Source organism: Benincasa hispida, chromosome 2, assembly GCF_027475165.1.
Source record: "Benincasa hispida cultivar pf3 chromosome 2, pf3_genome.v1.1, whole genome shotgun sequence".
Lineage (NCBI taxonomy): Eukaryota > Viridiplantae > Streptophyta > Magnoliopsida > Cucurbitales > Cucurbitaceae > Benincasa > Benincasa hispida.
The window spans coordinates 3,499,520-3,517,293 of NC_143479.1; the positions used below are offsets into that span (position 1 = coordinate 3,499,520).

Sequence of the window (17,774 nt, forward strand, 5' to 3'; positions counted from 1 at the left end):
AGAAAGAACCGAGACAAGAGTTTAGTAGTAAGCTTATCTGATAATTTTTCTTTCTGTTTTGTTTGTTGTAACCACCAGCTTACCATGAGCTTCTTTCTTTTGTAAATGAAAACCTGTATAAAAGGGAAGAAAATGAGAGTGAGTGATAGAGTTCGTTTTTCTATAAAAATCAAAAGAAGAAGCAATAAGAAGTATACTCTCCCTTTTGCACAGTGGATGTAGGCTCTTAGTCGAACCACTTAAATCTCCTTGTGTTCTCTCTTTTTCCTCTTCCCTGGCTCTCTTCCTGTTCATCTTTGCATCCTCTTTCCATTTCTGACTTCATACAAGTGTATCATTGTAAACCCCAAACTCTAGGTTTCCTAGATAAGCATGTTTTGCCAAAGGAATATTATATTAAATATTTGATAAGTGGATATCCATGTTTATTTACAGGAGTGATGGAGGAAGGGAAGGAAAAACAAATTAAATGAAGGAGCTCACTAAATGATTTTGGCTGGAGGCACTAAGTGCGGGGTGATGTGGCAGTTTAATCATTCAATTTGGGAGGCAGTAGGAAGAATAAAAAGAAACAGAATTTCAAAAGCTTGGTTTCGGCAATTGGCATGAGCAAATTAAGTGAAATCAGTACCATTTGAAAGCTGGGAGAATCTAGTTTTCGAGGTTGTATTGCTAGAGAAAGATTTCAGGAGGAGAAGAACAAAAATTGAAGAATTTGCAGAAGGGGCAGATTCTCAGATTAATCAGGGCTCGAGGTGAAAATTGGATATTCCAGGCCAAACTACAAGGAATTTTTGGCTGATATTTTAGGGTACGAAAGTTAACTTAATTATAAACAAGTTTATAGAAGGAAGTTTCTTGAAAAGAGTTCTGAATTTTGAGTTATAAATTTTTGAAGTTGAAACAAAAAATTTGTGTGTAAGCAGGTAGCTGCTTGGGAAGAACAAGCAAACAGCTCACCGTAGAGAGCGAGATAAGGAGGATGAGAATCTCGCTCAGGATGATAATCTCGCTGATTTTTGTGCTAAATCTCGCTCAATAAGGAAATCTCGTTGGAACCTTGGGCTGAATCTCGTCGGTGAGGAAGCAAAGCTAGTTAGAGGAGGTAAGTCTCGCTAGGTTGAAGACTTGCTAGTGAAATACTTGATCTCGCTCATGAGGATCTCGCTCATGAGGATGATCTCACTCATGAGGATCTCGCTCATGAGGATGATCTCACTCATGATGGTTATCTCACTAGTAATGCTGAGATTGTTGGTGAAAGTTTCATTAGTAAACGAAATATCTGAGGTATTTTGCTGAGAATTCTAAAGAATTTAACCGGGAATTATGTCCTTTCAGGCCAAGAAGAGCTAGGAGAGGCGTATAAACCGTTAAGAGCCCCGACGAGTTGTGAGTGACTAAACGAACTTAATGTTTTCAATACTTATGCATAAAAGACCATGTAAGTTATGGTGATGTTGATGATGAATTTATACTTCCTCAAGCAACAAATGTCTAATGAATAACTTAGAATATCTTCTCCGGCTTGTATATGTTTAAACGCAGGCCAAGGTATGTTGTGAATTTATTACAAAAGTTAAGTTTTTAATGTTGAAGCATGCGTTCTGGAGGAAGGCTATGATAGAATAAGTCCTTGTGTAAATGGCATGCAATGAAACTTAATTTGATGCTAAGAAATAACCCGGTACTGAAGGACACGGAGAAGGTATTTGGGTAATAGTACCTAAGGTATTGACGGTACTTAGAAAACTCCACGTGCACGTAGGTAGTTCTGAATGAGAGGCCGAAGTATGGGTCTCTTGGCTGATAACAGACATTGGGAGCTAGAGCGATGTAGGCTCGTTCTCAACTAAGGAATAATGATGTTTAATGATGTCTAAGAATGGTTATCAATGTTTATGTTTAGAGGAAGTTGCTTGAGATGCTCATCGGTGTATTTACTTATTTATAGTGATATAATGCATGGTGTAATATGATTTTATAGTCACTCATTGGGCTACTAGCTCACAGATTTTATATGTTTTCCTTTTCCAGGTAGCGGTTAGATTCCTCAAGGTTGATCTTGCTGCTGCTTGCCACTGAAAGGCCCGGCTTATTAAGAAGACTTAGGTTGATGGTCTGTTTATGTACACATGTTTTGTGAGGAACTAGGGCTTTGTTAGTGATGTTTGGGCCTAACTGTAAATATTTTCTCCGTAAATGTTATGTCATGGCTGTTTGCATGGGTTTATATAATCTTATGTAGAACCTTATGGAGGCGTGTTGTATGCGTAGATTATTAATGTTTAACAGGTTGGTAATTAGGTTAGAAGGCTATGGCGAGTGCTGGCAGTAAGGCTAGTAACTACCACCGTCATATCCTCTTCCAGATTAAGAGGGTAATTTGGGAGAGGGTGTGACAATCACCGAAGGCGGAAGGCTCGAATTCATCAGTTCTTCCTCAAAACCCTCAAGAACTCGGAAGACCAAAGAAAGAAGAAAACCTCTCTCGAAGCCATCAGATACACATTGATTTTCTCACTCTGTTTTTATTGACAAGCTGAAAAGATTATCAGCCTTAGCTGGTACATGGCAGTCGAGAAAGGCTGAAGAAAAACTTTCCTAAATCCACTATCTTGTTTTAAGTTGGGCTAAGACTTCAAGACAAGAGAGTTGGGTTGGTTACCTTGGTTAAGTTTGGGCCTGCAAAAAGAAAAACAAGTTAGTGGTCTGGGCTACAAGTGGTATCAGAGCCAAAAAAAAAACTCAAGATTGATTCAAGATTTTAATTCTTGCAATAAAAGGTTCAGACAAAGTCAATCATGAAATTCAAGAATGGCTGCAACTAAGTTTGAAATTGAAAAATTTCATGGAAAAACAAATTTGTGGAAAGCTAAGATCAAGGCAGTGTTGGGACAGCAAAAAACTTTTTGGCCATCACAGACCCAACAAAGCTCTCTGAAACACTCACGGAGGCAGAAAAGGAAACAATGGAGGTAAATGCCTATGGAACTATTGTTTTAAATTTTACTGACAGTGTTTTAAGGTAAATTGTTGATCAGAAATCTACTTTTGATTTATGGAACAAATTAATTGAAATATATCTCAATAAAGATCTTCCTAATAAAGCGTTCTTGAGGGAAAGATTCTTTACATATAGAATGGATGCTGCAAAATCCCTCACAGAAAATCTGAATGAATTCAAGAAGCTGTCATCTGAATTCAGGTCTATGGGAGACAATATTGGAGAAGAAAATGAGGCTTTTATCCTATTAAATTCACTACTAGACTCATTTAAAGATGTTAAAACTACAACAAAGTATGGTAGAGAGAGGATTATCACATAAGCAATTATTTCAGCAGTCAGAGTTAGAGAGCTTGAACTACAAATGAGCAAGAAAGATCAACAACGAGGAGAATGATTGTTTTCAAAAGGGAAAACAAAGAATAATGGGAAGGGCAAGCAAAATGGGGGTGATAAATCCAAAACCAAGTGTCATTTTTGTCATAAATTGGGACACATGAAGAAAGACTACTATTCTTTGAAGAGAAAACTAAATCAACAGAAAAAAGGAGGGAAACAGACAGAGGCAACTGTAGGGGAGAATTCCTTTGTGTATTCATATGCTTTGGCAGCAACTGATGAGTGTGGTAAGCAGAACTCTATGGAAACCCAAGATTGGGTTATAGATTATGGGTGTTCAGTCCATATGACACCATCTAAAGGGTGGTTCTGTACCTACAAGGAGTGGGATGGAGGACTGATTTGCATGGAAAATAATAATACTTGTAAGGTTGTTGGCATTGGCTCTGTTTCCTTAAAATTTCAAGATGGTACAGTGAAGCTAATCAGAATTGCGAGGCATGTTCTTACCTTGAAGAGAAATCTCCTATCCTTGGGGATGTTTTGTTGAGATTGGTGTCCTAATTTTCCCAGAGTCTCGTAGTTTGTAAACTGTACACATTATTATGAATAAAATAAGAGTTATTTTATTTTGCATTTACTCATATCCAATAAACAAAGATCTATGGTTATTGTATGAAAGTTTAAGCATATATATGAGATATACAAGTGGATCATGAGTGATAACCTAAAAAGGTATGTAGTATAAGGATTAAGGAGGGATACCTGATCCTGGTGACACTACGGATATGACCCACTTTATAGAGGCTTACAAGTATTATGAACTACTACAGATGATTGATCCTGACCATTCATGTGGAGACATGCGAGCGGAGGTGTCCTATACAAAGAGTTTGTATAAGACCGAGCCACGAGATGAATAGTCTCTTTATATAATGTCGTTGATACTTGAGACTTACATCTCACCTAAATGACCATAGGTGACATGACCTTAATCCTGAGTGTTTTGGGAACTCCCGCCTTTGAGAGCGGTCATTTGATTAGTATGGGTGAGAGTGGCTAGATTACCAACTAAAATGCCTACATTTTTGGGGATTTGTCTGATTTGGGAGCTGGGAACTCAGTTACACAAGATGGAATTCACTCCTTCCCCGAAGCAGGGTAGATAGATTGCTTCCTTAAGGGCTGATTCTGGGTCTTAAACATAGTGACTACAGCTTCTCTTTGGAAGAGAGGACTCAGTCATAGTAGGACTATGACTTATGTTCTATAGAGAGATCAGTGGTACTTAAGGAGTTAGATGTAACTATAGGGGCATAACGGTAATTGGCCCAACTGCACTTACGAGTGATCTGTGAAGGGTTATCGCTCTGTTGATTGATTGATATGGACACAAAATATATCTGTAGTAAGGAGAGTGCAGCTGTCAGCCTTTAGTGGAATGTTCGACAGTTAACAAATGGTAGATCCCGTGACTAAAGAGTTTAGTCAGTTATTCACATACCGTTGGAGCTTCAAGCTACAGGTCCATAAGGTCCCCTTGGTAGCTCAATGAATTCAAGTTGAGAATCAGTTCTTGGGGTTGAATTGAAATGTTCAAATTGACAAGAGGAAATTCGATGGAGGATTAATGTAAATATGATTTACATTAAGTACCATAAAATAGAAAAAGAGCTATGGTTTATATGTTTCATGAGATGAAATATTAAAATTATAAGTTATAAATATAGTATGGTAAGTTGGTTATCATATATATTTTAATAATATTAACTATTGGATAATTATCTTTCTTTCTCTAATAACCAATTGAGTGGGAGGTTATTGGTGGTTTTATGGTAACCGTGAGATAAAAGGAAAAATATTTTCCTAAATTTATAAGAGTTGCTATTCTCGGAAAGGAACTCACGGATTGTTATCAAGTGGAATCGTTTCACTAAACGATAGCTCATTGAGAGACTAGACGATCGTGGAGTGTTACTATACGATAGTTCACTCAGCTGGTCGTAGCTAAACGATAGCAAGGCTGAAGGAAATCGAACTCGAGATTTCCATGAGCAGTGAAAATAAGCTCATTCCAAATTACAATCATGAATGAACATTACAAATTACAGTCGTACAGAAACATGCGGTTATACAATCAATATAGAAATTACAGCATGATCAACTACAAATGAACAAGGAAAAAGCTATACAAACATTTGTAGACTTGCTCACGAACGCTCGAACAAAGCAACCTCGAACACTCGAACAACTTGACCACAACACAGCACGAACACTTCGCGCTCGTCCTCAGCGATCGCCTTGGTCACGAACCCTCCAGCAACACGAACGGCCTCCACAGAACCTTGACGGTGTCGAGTTGAGTATGACACCACCAAGAAGGTTACCTTGGTATTCTCGGTGTGAGAATCCAGAGGGTGGGCTCTGATCGGACTTGGATTAAGGCAGAAGAAGGAGGAAATACCGATCGTGTACACGATTGGGCAAGTGGGAGATGACAAGTACCTATCGCATAGGTCGATGCCCAATCGTTTAGTTAAAGCTAAGCGATCGTCTAGCAAAAGCTATGCGATCGTTTAACTCAATGTTTGTCGCCTACAAAACACTACACGATTGTTTATTAAAACATGTTGTCGCTTAGTAAATAAGTTATTTGCTTGACAAGCGTCGTGAGTTTCTTTTTGCCAAGAGAAAAAACTCAAAAAACAATTTTTCAACGTTTGTAAAAACTTTTCAATACTTACTAAAATTAGGAAAATAATTTTCCTTTTAACTCACGGTTACCATGAATCACCAATAACCACCCACTCAATTGGTTATTAAAGAAAAAGAATTAATTATCTAATAATTAATATTATTATAAATATAAATGATAACCAACTTATCATACTATATTTATAACCTATAGTTTTAATATTTCATCTAATGAAACATATAAACCATAGTTCTTTTTCTATTCCATACTACTTAATGTAAATCTCATTTACATCAATCCTCCACTAGATATATCTCATACATCATATCGATTATATCATATATAATCAAAATACCTCTTGTCAATTTGAACATTTCAAATCAACACCAAGAACTGATCCTCAACTAAATCTATTGAGCTACCAAGGGGACCTTATGGACTTGTAACTCGAAGCTCCAACAGTACGTGAATAACTGACTAAACTCTTTAGTCACGGGATCCATCATCCGTGAACTGTCAGGCACTCCACTAAAGAATGACAGTTGAATTTTCCTTACCACAAATATATTATGTGTCCATCTTAACCAATCAGCAGTGCGACAACCCTTCACAGATCCTCGTAAGTACAACTGGGCCAATAACCGTTATGCCCCTATAGTTACATCTGTCTCCTTAAGTACCACTGATCCCTCTAATGAACATAAGTCAAAGTCCTACTATGACTGAGTCTTCTCTTCCAAAGAGAAGTTGTGGCCCCTATGTTCAAGCTCCGGAATCAGCCCTTAAGGGAGCAATCTCTCTACTTATTCCTGCTTCGGAAAAAGAGTGAATTTCATCTTGTGGATTGAGTTCCCAGCTCCCAGATCAAACAAGTCCCCAAAAAGGTAGGCATGCTGAGTTAGTAATCTGGCCACTCTCACTTATACTAATCAAATGATTGCCCTCAAATGCAGGAGTTTCCAAAACACTCAGGATTGAGATCGTGTCACCTATGGTTATTTAAGTGAGATGCAAGTCTCTAGTATCAACGGCGTTATATACAGAGTCTATTCATCTCGTGGTCCAGGTCTTATACAAACTCTTTATATAGGACACCCCCACTCGCATATATCCACATGAATGGTTAGGATCTACCATCTGTAGTAGCTTATAACACTTGCAAACCTCTACAAACCGGATCGTATCCATAGTGTTACCAGGATCAGGTATCCCACCTTAATTCTTATACTACAGACCTATTTAGGTTATCACTTAAGGCATGATCCACTTGTATATCACATATACATGCTCAAGTTCACATAAGATAACCAAGAAGCTTTGTTTATTGGATATGAGTAAATATCAGAATTTGATAACAATTATTTTATTCATTAAACAATGTATATCTTTACAAAACAACGAGACTTCGAGAAAATTAGGACACCAATCCCAACAATTATCTATACGATAGGTTTCCTTCTTCTACACGATTGAGTATTCGTCTATACGATAGACTGAGTCATCTCCCACTTGCTCAATTGTCTACACGATTGTTGTTCCTCCAATCTCGTCCGCTAACCAAGTCCATACAAAGCCCACACTTCTGGATTCTTACATCGAGAATACCAAGGTACCATTGTGGTGGTGTTCTCACTCATCTCGACTGAGTTCGAGGTTTTGGAGGTCGTTCGTTGGGTTCGTGATCTTGGAGATCGTTGAGTTCATATTTGCTGTTGATCGTGTTGTGTTGCGGTCGTTGTGTTCGAGCATTCATGTGTTGCTATCTTAGAGACTGAACGAGCATTCATGATCGAAGGAGTTTGAAAAATGAGTCTTTAAAGGTATGTATACTTTATCCCTTGATCTCATTGTTAAGCATGCTATAATTTCGTATTGTGCATGACCTGTAAGTTTCCGTTTCTTAACTGTAATTGTTAGTGTTCAATTCGAATGGAATTTAGAACGATCATTCCTCTACTTATGGAAATCCTCATGTCTGATTTCTTTCAATTGGTATCAAAGCTAGGTTATTCTGATATTCAAAATTTCACTTCTGTTTTGAACTTCTTTTACAGTCGTGGTGGGTTTTCTGAATTGCGTTTAAATGTTAAATGCGTTTGTGGATGGATGTTGATGAATGTTTACGGGTTTAATTGCCTCTAATTAAAGCTTTCTTTTGATTATAAAGTGTTAATTTGTAAGGGTCTCTGTGTTTTTGGTGAAGGAAATCGAATATCAGAATTTCCATGAGCAGCAGAATGATCATTCCAAATTCCATTTGTATTTCAACATACAAAATTACAATAAAGAAACAGAAACTAACTGGTCATGCACAATATGAAATTACAGCATGCTTTACATGAGATCAAGGGATAGAATTATGCATACCTTTGAAGACTCATCTCCAAACTCCCTCGATCACAAACGCTCATGCAAACTCCAAGACTATATTTATAACCTATATTTTTAATATTTCATCTCATGAAACATATAAACCACAGTTCTTTTTCTATTCCATAGTACTTAATATAAATCTCATTTACATCAATCCTCCACTAGATGTAAATCTCTAGTATCAACGACATTATATACAGAGTCTAGTCATCTCGTGGTCTAGTTCTTATACAAACTCTTTGTATAGGACACCCCCGCTTCAGGTCTCCACATGAATGGTCAGGATCTACCATCTGTAGTAGTTTACAACACTTGTAACCTCTACAAAGCGGGTCGTATCCGTAGTATCACCAGGATCAGGTATCCCATCTTAATCCTTATACTACATACCTATTTAGGTTATCACTTAAGGCATGATCCACTTTTATATCACATATACATGCTTAAGTTCACATAAGATAACCAAGGATATTTGTTTATTGGATATGAGTAAACACCAAAATTAAATAACACTTATTTTATTCATTAAACAATGTGCATCTTTACAAAACAACGAGACTCTGGGAGAATTAGGACACCAATTCCAACAATCTTCCACTTGTCTTAATGACTCGGGAGACTAATGTACAATACAATATGAAAATGTACAATATATAATAAACTAGGGCATACCCCAGTATCATCTCCCACTTTCCCTAGACAAGATGTCGCATGTTCCACAGACCTAGACTTTCCAGGTGACCCTTGAACACTTTAGCTGTAAGGGCCTTTATAAAGGGATGAACAATGTTATATCCCGTAAGGATCAGATCCTTATGTCCATACACAAGCATGTAGACCCTCGTTCTCCGAAGATACTTGAGGATCGTCTTGACCACCATCCAGTTATCAAATCCTTGATTGAACTAATACCGACTGACAATCCTTACTGCATAGCAAATGTCGGGTCTAGTACACAACATTGCATACATCAAGCTTCCTACAACAGAAGCATAGGGAATCCATCTTATCTTCTTAACTTCTTGAGGTGTCTTAGGACATTGATCCTTAGACAGAATGATTCCATGCCTGAAAGGTAATAAACCCCTCTTGGAATCCTACATCCTGTACCTGGTCAACATTTGATCGATGTATGATGCCTGAGACAAGGCTAACCGTTTGTTCTTGTGATCCCGAGTGATCTGGATCCTGAGAACATACTGTGCCTCACCAAAATCTTTCATTTGGAACTGGGTAGCCAGTCACTTCTTAATGTCAATCAGATACCTTACATCATTCCCAATGAGTAGGATATCATCCACATACAGTACCAAGAAAGCTACTGAGCTGTTGATGATCTTCTCGTAAACACAAGGCTCATCAACGTTTTGGTTAAAGCCAAACGACTTGACAGAAGTGTCAAATCTGATGTTCCAAGATCTAGATGCTTGTTTCAGCCCATAAATGGACCTATTAAGCTTGAAAACTATTTGCTCTTTATTTAGAACTATGAACCCCTCTGGTTGAGTCATATAGATGGTCTCCTCAAGATTACCATTAAGAAAGGCAGTCTAGACGTCCATTTGCCATATTTATAATCATAAAATGTGGCTATGGACAGAAGAATCCTGATAGATTTCAGCATGACAACATGTGAGAAAGTTTTCTCATAGTCAACTCCCCTAACCTGGGTATAACCCTTTGCCACGAGTCTAGCCTTAAAGGTTTGTACCTTTCCATCTACACCTCTCTTTCGTTTATAGATCCACTTACACCCAATAGGTCTTACCCCATCAGATGGATCAACAAGCTTCTAGATGTTGTTGAAATACATAGACTCCATTTCCTGGTTCATGGCCTTAACCCATTCATCTTTGTTAACATCCTACATTGCTTTCTTAAAAGAAAATGGATCCTTGACCCCATCATTCGTAATGATGTTTTGGCTTCAGTCAAACCCATGTAGCAATCTGGTGGGTTTATAACCCTCCCACTACATCGAGGCAGTCTCAACTCTTGAGTTGGTTGACTAGACGTTCTGACCTCAACAACTCTTGTTGATCTATCGATCTGTTCAACAACTCTTGTTGAACCCTCAGCAGTCTCAGTCTCACTAGAGATCTCATGTAAAACGAGCTTACTTCGTGGCTTATGATCCCTCATGTGATCTTCTTTCAAGAAGATAGCATTAGTGGAAACAAACACTTTGTTCTCACTCGGATCATAGAAGTATCCTCCTCTCATTTCCTTAGGATAGCCTACAAAGAGGCAAACTTTTGAACACGGTTCCAACTTCTTTGGATTAGTCACTAGCACATGCACCAGATAGTCCCAAATCCTGAAGTGGCGTAAACTACCTTTACGACCTCTCCATAACTCAAAAGGTGTTTTAGAAACACTTTTTGAGGGAACGTTGTTTAGGATATAACATGCAGTCTACATTACATATCCCCAAAACGAGTCTGGAAGATGAGCATAACTCATCATAGACTGAACCATGTCCAACAAGGTCCTGTTTCTCCTTTCTGATACACCATTCTGCTGAGGTGTACCAGTGGGCGAGAGTTGGGATGCAATCCCATGTTTTATCATATAGCTCTGGAATTGGAGGTCCATATACTCTCCACCATGATCAGATCGTAGTGTTTTTATCTTCTTACCTAACAAGTTTTCAACTTCAGCCTTATACTCCTTGAACATGTCAAGGGCTTCAGACTTACGTTGCATTAGGAAGAGATACCCAAACCTTGAATAATCATCTATGAAAGAGATGAAGTATTCATAGCCACCTCGAGCTCTAACATTCATTGGACCACAGAGGTCTAAATGTATAAGCTTCAAGGCTTCCCTGGCTCTGTAATCTTTTCCAGTAAAAGGTCATTTGGTCATCTTGCCTTCGAGGTTGATGTGACCTCTTTTCCAGTAAACTCTTTAGAAGCCCACTTTTCACCAACTTCTCAATTCTATTGGGGTTGATGTGACCTAACTTTATATGCCAAAGATGGGCGTTTTCCTTTGGAGAAACCTTTGGTCTTTTAGCTGTTGTTGTCGTACTGAACATTTCAGTGATATGATCAGTGTGATGTATGAGATACATCAAGTGGAGGATTAATGTAAATATGATTTACATTAAGTACCATAAAATAGAAAAAGAGCTATGGTTTATATGTTTCATGAGATGAAATATTGAAACTATAGGTTATAAATATAATATGGTAAGTTGGTTATCATATATATTTATAATAATATTAATTGTTGGATAATCATCTCTGTTTCTCTAATAACCAATTGAGTGAGAGGTCATTGGTGGTTTATGGTAACCGTGAGATAAAAGGAAAAGTGTTTTCCTAAATTTATAACAGTTGCTATTCTCAGAAAGGAACTCATGGATTTCTATTAAGTGGAATCATTTCACTAAATGATAGCTCATAGAGAGACTAGACGATCGTGAAGTGTTACTATACGATAGTTCACTCAACTGCTTGTAGCTAAATGATCGCAGGACATTGTCTATACGATAGGCTGCCTTCTTCTACACGATTAAGCATTCGTCTATACGATAGACTAAGTCATCTCCCACTTGCTTAATCGTCTACACAATTGTTGTTCCTCCAGTCTCGTCCTCTAACCAAGTCCATACAGAGGCCACACTTCTGGATTCTCACACTGAGAATTCCAAGGTAATCATTGAGGTGGTGTCCTCACTCAACTCGACTGAGTTCGAGGTTTTGTAGGCCGTTCGTTGGGTTCATGATCTTGGAGATCATTAAGTTTGTGTTTGTTGTTGATCGTGTTGTGTTGCGGTCGTTGTGTTCGAGCGTTCGTGTGTTGCTGTCTTGGAGACTGAACGAGCGTTCGTGATCGAAGGAGTTTGAAAAATGAGTCTTCAAAGGTATGTATACTTTATCCCTTGATCTCATGGTTAAGCATGCTATAATTTTGTATTATGCATGACCTGTAAGTTTCCGTTTCTTGACTGTAATTGTTAGTGTTCAATTTTGAATAGAATTTGGAACGATCATTCCGCTATTCATGGAAATCTTCATGTTTGACTCCATTGGGTGTGGATATAAAGGAGTTATAGGCACATTTGAGTAATTAAAGACTCAAAGGTGATCGTAGTGGCTATTAAGGTAAATGGCTTGTATGTCAAAGATGTTCAGATGACGCAATCAACCTTATTGGCTTCAGATGGAGAACCTACAGAAGATGAACTCTGGCACAAAAGATTATCCCACATCAGTTTGAAGGGGTTTCAAGTTCTTTCAAAACAAGGAATAATTCCTAACGGGGTTGGAAATAATCTAAAATTATTTGAGCATTGTATCCTTGGAAAGGCATCCAGACAAAGTTTTCAAAAGGGGCAGTATACTACCAAAGAAATACTTGCATATGTGCACTCTAACCTTTGGGGTTCTGCATACTCTCCTTCACTTAGTGGAGCAAGGTATTTCCTTTGTTTTGTTGATGATTTTTCAAGGAAGAGTTGGGTCTATTTTCTAAAAACTAAAGATGAGATCTTTGGGAAATTCAAAGAGTGGAAACCTTGATTGAAAAATAAACATCTAAGCATATTAAACACCTAAGGACTAACAATAGATTAGAGTTTTGTGGAGAGAAGTTTAACTTGTTTTGCAGGGAAAAGTGAATTGTGAGGCACAAGACAGTGAGATACACACCTCAACAAAAAAGAGTTGCTGAGAGGCTCAATAGAATAGTGCTTGGAAGTGTTAGGTGCCAGCTTTCAAATGCACTCTTGCCTGAGAAATATTGGGCAGAGGCAGTGTCCTATACTATCTACACCCTAAATAGATGTCCACATCAATCTATTGAACTAAAAACACCAGAAGAAGGGTGGACAGGAAAACCTCCCAAGTTGGAACATTTGAAGATATATGGGAGTGTGGGGTATGTGTATCAAAGCCAAGGTAAACTGAAACCTAGGGTTGTCAAGTGTATGTTTCTAGGTTTTACACCTAGAGTGAAAGGATACAGGTTATGGCATCCTATTGAGAAGAGATGTATCACCAGTAGGGATGTTGTGTTCAAAGAAAATGAGATATTCATGTTAACTAAGCAACAACTTACAACTATGTCTAAGACTAGCAGTACAAGGTTTGAGGTGGAACCACAAAATGAACGGGGAATTTCTTCCTCTTTACAGAACCTAGAAAGTGAAAGTAAAGACACTGTTGAGGCAGAGGAAAATGTGTTTAGTGAACACGAAGAGACATAAGAAGACCTACAAAACTATTCCCTAGGAAGGGACAAAACTAGAAGAACAATTGTGCCCCCTACTAGATACTCAAAACTTGATTATGCTAGTGTTGCTTTAAGTGCTGCCATTTCACTAAGTAATAGTGAACCTATAAGTTTTGAAGAAGCAACTAATAGCCCTAATGCTAGACAATGGATTGAGGCTATGAATGATGAAATGGGGTCATTCAATCTAAATGATACCTGGAAACTAGTACCCTTACCTAAAAGGTACAAACCTATCTCATGTAAGTGGATATACAAGTTTAAAGAAGAAATTCCAGGGGTACAAAAGTCTAGATTCAAGATAAGACTAGTTACAAAGGCGTTCACACAAGAAGAAGGCATAGATTATACAGAGGTGTTCTCCCCTGTCGTAAAACACACATCCATTAAGCTACTTCTCTCCTTAGTAGTTCAAAAGGATCTGGAGTTAGACCAATTGGATGTGAAGACAACGTTTCTACATGGTTTGTTGAATGAAACCATCTATATGAAGCAACCCTAAGGGTATGTGAAGAAAGGAGAACAAGAGTTAGTGTGCTTACTAAACAAATCAATTTATGGGCTTAAGTAGTCACTTAGGTGTTGATATGACAGGTTTGATGAGGTAATCTCTAAAATGGGATTCAAGAGAAGTTCCTATGACTGGTGTGTGTATACCAACACTAAAAGTTTTGAAGGACCAATGTATCTACTCCTATATGTAGATGACATGTTGTTAGCAAGGAGCTCCAAAGAAGTGTTAAGTCAAATCAAGACTCTTCTAAAGAAAAAGGACATGAAAGACATAGGGGAATCAAGGAGAATCCTAGGTATTGAAATCAATCGGGATAGAAAGCAAGACAAACTTTATATAAGTCAAGTTGATTATTGTGAGAATGTGCTATAAAGGTTTAAAATGAATGGTGCTAAGCCTGTCATCACCTCTCTTACACCTCATTTTAAACTTCTAGCTGCTAATAGTCCTAAGAGTACAAATGAGTATCATATCAACTTTATGAAGGTAGTTCCCTACTCCTAAGTAGTGGGATCATTGATGTACCTAATGACATCTACAATGCCAGATTTGTCCTATACTACAAGTTTGGTTGGTAGGTATATGTCTAACCATGGCAAACATCATTGAAAGAAATCAAATGGATACTAAGGTATCTATGCTTTTCTAAGGGAGCTCGAATCCTATACAAATAGAATGACCTTTCTAATGATGAAATGTACGGTTATGTGGATGCTGATTATGCAGGAGACCTAGATAAGAGGCGTTCATTATCGGGGTATATTTTCTTATGGGGAAATAACCTAATAAGCTGGAGGGCTAGCCTATAATCTGTTATGGCCCTATCCACAAACAGAAGCTGAGTTTATGGCCTTGTCCGAGGTTGTTAAAGAAGGGTTATGGTTGAAAGGATTTCTAAATGATTTTGGCATTATACAACCTAAAGTGAGAATCTACTGTGACAATCAAAGCACTATATATTTGTCAAAAATCAACAGTTTCACAGTAGAACTAAGCACATTGATATTAAATATCACTTCATCAGACAAAAAATTAAGAAAGAGAAAATAGAGGTAGTCAAAATACATACCTCAGACAACGCGACTGACATGATGACCAAGACTGTTCCTCAGAGCAAACTTGGTCGTTGTTTGGACTTCCTTGGGTTTGAGTTACCTAAAAAGGGTTAGCTTAAAGTCAGCTTAACAAGCAAAAGGGGAGGTTCACTAGATGTTTACAAAGGTGGAGATTGTAACAGAAAGAACCGAGATAAGAGTTTAGTAGTAAGCTTATCTAATAATATTTTTTTTTTCTGTTTTGTTTGTTGTAACCACCAGCTCACCATGAGCTTCTTTCTTTTGTAAATGAGAACCTGTATAAAAAGGAAGAAAATGATAGTGAGTGATAGAGTTCATTTTTCTGTAAAAATCAAAAGAAAAAGCAATAAGAAGTATACCCTCCCTTTTGCACAGTGGATGTAGGTTCTTAGCCGAACCACTTAAATCTCCGTGTGTTCTCTCTTTTTCCTCTTCCTTGGCTATCTTCATGTTCATCTTTGCATCCTCTTTCCATTTCTGACTTCATGTAGGTGTATCACTGAAGGCTGGAGGCTCGAATTCATCAATTCTTTCTCAAAACCCTCAAGAACTCGAAAGACCAAAGAAAGAAGAAAACCTCTCTCGAAACCATCAGATACACACTAATTTTCTCAGTCTGTTTTTGATTGACAAGCTGAAAAGATTATTGGCCTTAGCTGGTATGTGGCAGTCGAGAAAGGCTGAAGAAATTTTTTTCCTAAATCCACTATCTTGTTTTAAGTTGGGTTAAGGCTTCAAGACTGAAGAGTTGGGTTGGTTACCTTGGTTAAGTTTGGGCCTGCAAAAAGAAAAACAAATTATTGGTCTGGGCTACAACTAACAATGTGGAATAAGGGGAATTTTCAAAAATAGAAAAATAAAGGAAACTATTTACACGAAATTGTAAAATTTAATCTTCTTTGATCGAGACTTATAGAAGTCTATCGGTGATAGAAACTGAAAGTAGTCTATCATTGATATTATGTGATAGACGTTGATAGAAATCTATTGGTATTTTTTTTGTTATTTTTGTAAATAGTTTGACATTTTTTTTCTATCCGTGAAAATTTCCTATTGAATAATTTATGACTTTTCAATATTATTTATTTAGTTAAAATCAACTATATAAAAATAGTTTAAATTATTTTAAAATTTTTGGTGAATTGTTATCGGAAAATTAATTTCACATTAAAAAAATTTAACTCACTACTAAAAAAAACTTTACTACCGATTTCAGTATATATATAATATATATATATATATATTTTTTTTCTGGTATATTTATGTAGATAATTTTATTATATTTTTATTTAAATGCTAATATAAAGTTACGACTACATTAAGTCATGTATTTTTAGCTTGCATTAAACAAATCCATATCATACATAAAAAGGTTTTTTTATAGGAAATTATTTTAAATGAAAAATTTGTTAAAAATATTTACAAATAATAGTAAAATATCACCGTCTATTTGCAATAGATTGTGATGGACTGCGATAGACTACTATTTGTGTCTATCATGACACAGATAGACAAATAGTAGGCTATTGTGGTCTATTGTAGATAAACAATAAAATTTTGTTATATTTATAAATATTTTGGTCCGTTTTTCTATATTTGAAAACAACAATTTTTTATAGTGTAATAATTCATAGATTAAATTATAAATTTAGTCTAAAAAATTAAAAATTAAAAATTAAAAAAACATATTGTACACAAAATCGAAAGTTTAAGATTCTATAAAACACATTTTAAACTCATTGTTAAGTTTAGATACTAAGTAGACACAAATCTAAAAAATTCAGGCACTAAACTCTAATTTAACTTAATCAAAAGTAAATTATAAATTTGGACCAAATTCTAATTTTTCCATAACACATGGACCAAATTCTAACCTTTTTTTGTTATTTTTTTTCTTTATTTCAAACCTTAGATTTTTAATAAAAGAATTTCAATGTTGATGTTAGGTCTTAGTTATATAGAAATATCGATAGAAATATTAATAAAATGTCGATGTCGATGAATATTTTTGAAAAAAATTATAAAATTAAAAATTAAAAATCTAAATTAAATTAGTAAATAAACGTTTTATGATTTTTAAAGAATTTAATATACTATGATATGATATTTACATTAGTGATATTTATAGAAATGTTGATTTACTCCTAGAATTTAGGAAAATATGGAGATATAGATGAAAATTTAATATCGAATACTAAATTTATATATATATTATTCTTAAATTAAAACTTCGAAGCGGATAGTATAAGCATGAATGAAGATTAGTCGGGAGAAAATACTAAAAAGAATAGGCAAAGACCAGAGGATACCTAAAGGGAAAAGAAGGAGATGAAATAATAGGTGGAATGGTTTGAGCGTTGGAACGAACTAAACCAAGTTCCGCTACAACTACAAGAACGTGGAGCATCAATCTCATCTGGCCGCCGGAGCTCTCTTCTGTCTTGTCTTCTCCAACTATCCAAAACCCCAATTTCAGAAAATGGTTCCCAACTTCTACAACTAGATTTCCCCTTCACTTCCATCTCCATC

At 36.5% G+C, this 17,774-nt stretch overlaps 2 long non-coding RNA genes across 2 annotated transcripts; both read right to left on the reverse strand.

Annotated features, from left to right (window-relative positions):
• Positions 1-223: 223 nt before the first annotated feature.
• LOC150037588 (uncharacterized) lies at positions 224-15,349 on the reverse strand. The gene is made up of 3 exons (XR_016527528.1): positions 15,239-15,349; positions 2,669-2,685; positions 224-362 (listed from the first exon to the last, which is right to left on the reverse strand). It is a non-coding gene; the product is annotated as an uncharacterized LOC150037588 (long non-coding RNA).
• Positions 15,350-15,392: 43 nt separating this feature from the next.
• Positions 15,393-17,692, reverse strand: LOC150037589 (uncharacterized). Its single transcript, XR_016527527.1, has 3 exons — positions 17,555-17,692; positions 15,605-16,023; positions 15,393-15,520 (listed from the first exon to the last, which is right to left on the reverse strand). It is a non-coding gene; the product is annotated as an uncharacterized LOC150037589 (long non-coding RNA).
• Between the last annotated feature and the right edge of the window lie 82 nt (positions 17,693-17,774).